Here is a 7624-nt window from a genome sequence, read left to right on the forward strand (position 1 = left end):
CACTGTGGGACTTCATGGGTCTGGGAAAAGCTTTGTTACATAACAAAGTATTTGAAAATGTCATGACAACTGCATGTTTTTTTTTCCTCCTACCTGAAAATCACATTGACAACTTTTCTATTATCTGTGAAAAATAAAAAAGGCAAATTTACACATTTTTCTTATTAGTTACCTACAGAGTGTTTATGTTGTTTGTCAGCGAGTATCAGTTCAGTGTTTCATTTGTCGATATTAGGACTGGAAACAACGCAATGATATAAAAAACCTACAAATATTGCTAGATCTCCCCACATAAGAATCACCATGCTGCCCTTGATTTGGTCTCACTGTTTTTCATTCCAGTCATAATTTACTTGTTTTTGCATCCACAAGATAGGCTAGAAATTATTTTTTAAATGCCTTGACTTATTTGGTTTTGCTGTCCTTGGAGAGAAAACATTTTACAACTGATGGAGAAGTCAGATATTAGAAATCTTATGTCTAGATGTTCAACAAGGACTTGGGCTATCTCCACAGCATATTTTCCATGAATTAGTAAAATTTATACAGAGAATAAATTTCTTCTGCCTATTAATAACTAGGTTTTAGAACTTTTATTCATGGCCAATGTCTAGCCCATATATGCTTGTAATATCATTTATAGCTGTTTTTCTTTTATCCCCAAGGACCTTTCCTAAAGACAGTTATGAGTTGAGAAAATTAAGTACTGATTCTCTGAACACGTTGTCTGTTTCTATCAGGTCTGTTACCTCTTTCTGGATATCAGTATATTAGAACCTGTTCCCCCATTACTTCTTTTTTTTGAGACAGAGTCTTGCTCTGTTGCCCAGGCTGGAGTGCAGTGGCATGGTCTCAGCTCACTGCAGCCTCCGCCTCCCAGGTTGAAATGATTCTCCTGCCTCAGCCTCCCAAGTAGCTAGGATTACAGGCATGTGCCACCACACCTGGCCAATTTTTGTATTTCTAGTAGAGTGGGAGTTTCACCATGTTGGCCAGGCTGGCCTCAAACCCCTGACCTCAGGTGATCTACCTGCCTCAGCCTCCCGAAGTGCTGGGATTACAGGCGTGAGCCACTGTGCCTGGCCAACCCATTATTTCTTTCTAAATCTATTCATCCTAGATTGTTTTCTATATGTTATTTGAGGGGAAAGATTCCTCTTACCTCTGAAATTCTTATCTGAGAGGCAGAATCAGTCTTATGATCAGCAGTTTTCAAAAAGTCTGGCAACTCTTGGAGGCATGTAGAGGAGTGATCTGGAAAGTCACTGGAAATTTAGCCCATCCTCTTAGAGGACATTGAGAAGTGCACATTATTACACCCACAGAAAATAAGAGGAAATAAGTAGCCGCTTGGAAGCCTCTTGCTTCGCTAAAAGGGAAAAGTATTGACAGGATCTGTACACTCAGAGTTTACTGTAGTCCCATTTCACAAGTTTAAGAATCAGCACACTTTTTTATTGTTTGTATCTAATAATATACTACCCAGCAATTTGGGGCAAAAATGGCATTGAGTTATTGACGGGTTCTTTTACATGTCAGAGGGCTAAAGAAAATAAGACGAGAAGAGGAAAAAAATATATGTGACTGAAGGAACTTCATGTTATGTTCCAAGAGCACTTTTGTTTTATTTATTGAATTTTACCTATTGAAACTCTGAATTTCCTGCTGCTTATTTATTATTCCTAAATTACAGTTTGGGAATGAGTAAATTAGCTGAAATTTACATGCTCCGGGCATTTTCAGATCATGCAGTAATGCTAAGTGGTATTAGGGTATTCATAAGTGGTGGGATATAAACCAAAACTTGGGGGCACACTTACCAACAGCAGAGGTTTCCTAACACATGACATCTGATAAGCCCTCTCCTAAGAGTCACCTGGGGCATATTAAAAACCCAAATCCATAGATCCTATGCCCACAGATTCTATGTAATTCAGAAGATGTCGGGGGTAGAGCTTAGGAAGCTATAATTTTTTGAAAATTCCCCCAGATAATCCTGACGTGCAGCCAAGTTTGAGAACCCCTCTCCTGGGCACTCTAAAGACATAGTTGGATGGTTTCTAAATAAAAGAGAATTGCAAGGTCATAGTTCATGGAGAACAATGGGGGAACAAGAATATTCTTGTTATAGGGGAAAACACCATAAATTTAGAATAACGTAACAAATAAAATTGACTTCTCACTTTATAAGTTGGAGTGAATTCTCTTTTGATTTGCTATTCAAGGGAGACCTGCTATAAAAATGAGTTTAAAATCTAAGGGAACCAGAGGGCAAATATATTTATTCAATTTGGACCATGGCCAGAACACAAGTAGATGTTAACATCAGAAGTCCTGTGAAAAATGACAGTCGTTACACACAGTTATATTATTGAGAATGGAGACTAAGTGTCTTCTGTCAACAAGTGCCCTGTAACTGGTGTGTGAAGTATTTACTGTAGACTCTCCCTTACTGTCAGTACCTAGCAACATTTCCTTCACTAAGATTGTTTTACCATTTCCATCATAAAGCCCATATTTTAAGGGTTGTAACTGGATGGTGGTTTTAATTTTTGTTTGAAACTTGGCAATTTGACTTAGAAAAACGTGTACAAATTATTTGAAAGGGGTTTATTTTTATAGTGAAAAGTAGCTCTTGTCAAAGCTTTTTCTATGCTTTGCTTTCAAACGAAAGTTTACAGGCCATTAGTCCATAATGTGAATTAACCCCATTTGATATTTTTTCCTTCCTTTAAAATGGCAAAGGACTGTTATTCACGTTGGTGAAGTGTTTACTACATATTTGCTGTAACTGCATTACATTTTTAAAATCTGATTTCTCTGGGACTTTGGCATTATTGTAACTGCTCTAGAATGTACACAGATGGCATAATGGATTCAGAGGCGGTTTTACAGGAACATAGGGGCAATCTATGAAGTAAAAATCCATTTCCAGGATGGCAGCATGAAATGGTCCCATTTGGCTGCCTCATCCCGTGGTGCCTTGGCCTGAGTAGGGGTAAGTGAATAGTTTAGGGGAAACCTGAATCAGTTCAAATCTAAGTCTCCTTAAAAATGCAGGAAGAAAAAAGTCTCTTAGTTTTCTCAACTGAGCCTTTGTTGTTGTTTATTCAGAAACAGTAAAAACAATTTATTTATATACAGTTCCTGTTATGTGTTGAGTGACATTCCTTGTGTCAGAGGAACAAAGGTGGATGGCCAACACTCCCTGCCCTGGAGGAGCTTAGAGTCTGTTGAGGAAAGACAGATTCGGCAACAACTAAGTGTGGTATGGCCTGAGTGTCACCACCAATATGGTGAAATTATTTTGGAAGCAAAGAGAGGAAGCCACTAACTGCTTTTTCACTTCAGTGTATGATCTTTCTTTAGTTCTAGAAAGAAACATTTTTTTTCTGTTTCTGTTCTCACTTAGTAGATGCTTCTTTCCTTGTATTCTGTGTCAGCTATTAATAGTAAGACGGTGTATTCATTTGCTGGGACTGCTGTAACAAAGTACCATGGATGAGGTGGCTTAACCAACTGTATTTCCTCACATTTCTGGAGGCTAGAAGTCTGAGAGCAAGGTGTCAGCAAGGTTGGTTTCTCCCCAGCTTCTTTTTTTTTTTTTTTGAGATGAAGTCTCGCTCTGTCACCCAGGCTGGAGTGCAGTTGCGCGATCTTGGCTCACTGCAACCTCTGCCTCCTGGGTTCAAGCAATTCTCCTGCCTCAGCCTCCTGAGTAGCTGGGATTACAGGTGCACGCCACCACACCTGGCTAATTTTTGTATTTTTAGTAGAGACGGGGTTTCACCATGTTGGTCAGGCTGATCTTGAACTCCTGATCTCGTGATCCGCTTGCCTTGGCCTCCCAACGTGCTGGGATTACAAGTGTGAGCCACCACACTGGGCCAGGTCTCTCTTCAACTTCTAAGGGGCTATCTTCTCCCAGTATCTTCCCTCTGTACCCAATCTCCTCTTCTTATACTGACACTGGTCATATTGGATTGGGTCCCATCCTAATGACCTCATTTTACCTTAATTCTTTAAAGGCCCAATACAGTCCATTCTAATACAGTCCACTCCAGATACAGTCTCATTCTAAGGTACAAAGGGTTAAGACTTCAACCCACCTTCAGTATGAATTTTGGGGGGACGCAATTCAGTCCATAACTGATGATCTACTTGAATTTCTTAATAAATTCCTTAGAACACATTGGATTTGTCTCTGCCAGAATTGGAACACTAGGATGTAGAATTCTGTTGAGGACAGAAATTGGAGTTGCAGCATAGAGGCTAGCTAAAAGATGACGATTTACCCATAGGAGAACTATCTGTTGGAAAGCCTGACTTCCCAACTGGGGTCTCTTTAGGCCTAGATGGACTATTCTTCACGTCACCCTGTTTCTCGCAAAGTGCTATGGGCAGCCTTGAGCGTCCCAGCCTCTTCAGCTGCACCTGCAAAGATTGCAGTTTTCTTGCTCCTCTCAACCAGGTGAAATCCCACATTCACCTCCCCTCTTGAGCCTCATATGCTTTCTTTTCTTTTTTTTTTTCCCTTAAACTTTTCAGTCTCTTGTCATCTCTTTTGTTCTGTCTTTTCTTTAGGCCTGGCGGTGACATCTGTAGGCACTCTTGTTTCCTAACATGCCACCCAGAAGAACTAGGCTTCCCCTTTTAAAGTACTTTATAGTTTCCTATTGTCCTTTCATGTGTGTAACACAAGTTCTCACAGTACTCCTGTGAGGCAGCAGTGGATTAGACTCATTATATTGATGAAGAAATTAAAGTTACTAAAATTCCTTGACATTTGCAGATTTCACGCCTGTCGCTTGAACTCTTTGCAGGTGATACTGAAGGTAGGCAATATGTTGTGTGTGTTATTTTGCTGATGCCAAATTTAAATTGAACTGAAAGAATATCCAGTCACTTAACTAATGAGCAAGCCAAGCCAACTGCTCCTCACCCACACTGCCACAGGGTCTTGTTCTGTGTTCCCCGTCAGCGAGGTAGTTACACTCATGAAGTGCTAATAATTATATTATTTTGTGGAAAATGGTCTCCAAAACAAAGACAACAGCTAGTTTTGAAAAGGGTCTTAAAAGGTAGTATTTTTTAAGCCAGAAAATAAGAGTTTTATAGAAGAAATTCTGTGCTTTAGTGTATATGGGAATTTGGAGATTTTGGAAAGTCTCAAGATGGGTCCCATTTCAATGTTAAGGATTTTCGCTATATTTCCTGAACTGTTAAAGTGAAAGCAGGAAAGTTTCATCATGAAAGTAGCAAGGAGCCCCTGTGGTCCTCTCTAAGCTAGTTGACGTCCTTAGAATTTACTTGGTTAAATCCTTAACAAAATATTAAAAAGAAAACTGTCAGAGAGGACCTGTCCGGTCCATTTCTTCTTAGGCCACTTTTTGAAGCCCACTGGTTGTGTTATTCCATTGAAAAACTGTTGCTGAACTTTGGGGACAAGCTTTTTCTGTTTTTAATAACTAATAACAGGTAAAGCACACACAAAACAGTTCGCATCTATTCATTCTTAAAATTATGTTTTTTTAATAATTGTGCAATTTTCTTTAGAAAAATAGATTTTAAGATGAGTAACTGTAAACTGCATTTTTTATTTCATTTTCTTACAAATAAAAAAATGCTCTGAGGGTTTTTAAACATTCTTTCTTTGATTAGTTTAAGGAGATTTTTATGGTAGGAGGCTCTGACTTGACACTTCAGAACATAGCTATCTGTGTATTATAAAGAAGTGATTGTGGCGGTTCCAAGATGGCCAAATAGGAACAGCTCCAGGCTACAGCTTCCAGCATGAACAACACAGAAGATGGGTGATTTCTGCATTTCCAACTGAGGTACCGGGTTCATCTCACTGGGGCGTGTCAGAAAGTGGGTGCAGGACAGTGGGTGCAGCCCACCAAATGAGAGCCGAAGCAGGGTGAGGCATCGCCTCACCTGGGAAGCACAAGGGGTGAGGGAATTCCCTTTCCTAGCCAAAGGAAACTGTGACACACAGCACCTGGAAAATCGGGTCACTCCCACCCTAATACTGCACTTTTCCAAGGGTCTTAGCAAACGGCACACTGGGAGATTATATCCCACACCTGGCTCAGAGGGTCACACGCCCACAGGGTCTCCCTCATTGCTAGCACAGCAGTCTGAGATCTAACTGCAAGGCAGCAGCGAGGCTAGGGGAGGGGCGCCTGTCATGGTGAGGCTTGAGTAGGTAAACAAAGCAGCCAGGAAGCTCGACTGGGTGGAGCCCACCACAGCTCAAGTAGGCCTGCCTGCCTCTGTAGACTCCACCTCTGGGGACAGGGCATAGCCAAACAAAAGGCAGCAGAAACGTCTGCAGATTTAAATGTCCCTGTCTGACAGCTTTGAAGAGAGTAGTGGTTCTCCCAGCACGGAGTTTGAGATCTCAGAATGAACAGACTGCCTCCTCACGTGGGTCCCTGATCCCCGAGTAGCCTAACCAGGAGGCACTCCCGAGTAGGGGCAGACTGACACCTCACATGGCTGGGTACCCCTCTGAGACGAAACTTCCAGAGGAATGATCAGGCAGCAACATTTGCTGTTCAGCAATACTCACTCTTCTGCAGCCTCCACTGCCGATACCCAGGCAGACAGGGTCTGGAGTGGACCTCCAGCAAACTCCAACAGACCTGCAGCTGAGGGTCCTGACTTTTAGAAGGAAAACTAACAAACAGAAAGGACATCCACACCAAAACCCCATCTGTACGTCACCATCATCAAAGACCAAAGGTAGATAAAACCACAAAGATGGGGAAAAAACAGAGCAGAAAAGCTGAAAATTCTAAAAATCAGAGCGCCTCTTCCCCTCCAAAGGAATACAGCTCCTCGCCAGCAATGGAACAAAGCTAGACGGAGAATGACTTTGACCAGTTGAGAGAAGAAGACTTCAGACGATCAAACTTTTCTGAGCTAAAGGAGGAAGTTCAAACCCATAGTAAAGAAGCTAAAAACCTTGAAAAAAGATTAGGCGAATAGCTAACTAGAATAACCAATGTAGAGAAGTCCTTAAATGACCTGATAGAGCTGAAAATCATGACACGAGAACTACGTAACAAATGCACAAGCTTCAGTAGCCAATTTGATCAGCTGGAAGAAAGGGTATCAGTGATTGAAGATCAAATGAATGAAATGAAACAAGAAGAGAAGTTTAGAGAAAAAAGAGTAAAAAGAAATGAACAAAGCCTCCAAGAAATATGGGACTATGTGAAAAGACGAAATCTGTATCTGATTGGTGTGCCTGAAAGTGACAGGGAGAATGAAATCAAGTTGGAAAACACTCTGCAGGATATTATCCAGGAGAAATTTCCCAACCTAGGAAGGCAGGCCAACATTCAAATTCAGGAAATGCAGAGAACACCACAAAGATACTCCTCGAGAAGAGCAACTCCAAGACACATAATTGTCAGATTCACCAAAGTTGAAATGAAGGAAAAAATGTTAAGAGCAGCCAGAGAGAAAGGTCGGGTTACCCACAAAGGGAAGACCATCAGACTAACAGTGGACCTCTCAGCAGAAACTCTCCAAGCCAGAAGAGAGTGGGGACCAATATTCAACATTTTTTTTTTTTTTGGAGGCGGAGTCTCGCTCTGTCACCCGGACTGGAGTG

At 41.2% G+C, this 7624-nt stretch overlaps 1 protein-coding gene across 1 annotated transcript in view; it reads left to right on the forward strand.

Annotated features, from left to right (window-relative positions):
• Positions 1-7624, forward strand: part of POLA1 (polymerase (DNA directed), alpha 1, catalytic subunit) — a 322128-nt gene that overhangs the window by 245045 nt on the left and 69459 nt on the right. The window lies entirely within an intron of this gene.

The sequence above is a fragment of the Colobus angolensis genome, unplaced genomic scaffold (assembly GCF_000951035.1).
Source record: "Colobus angolensis palliatus isolate OR3802 unplaced genomic scaffold, Cang.pa_1.0 Scaffold140, whole genome shotgun sequence".
NCBI lineage: Eukaryota > Metazoa > Chordata > Mammalia > Primates > Cercopithecidae > Colobus > Colobus angolensis.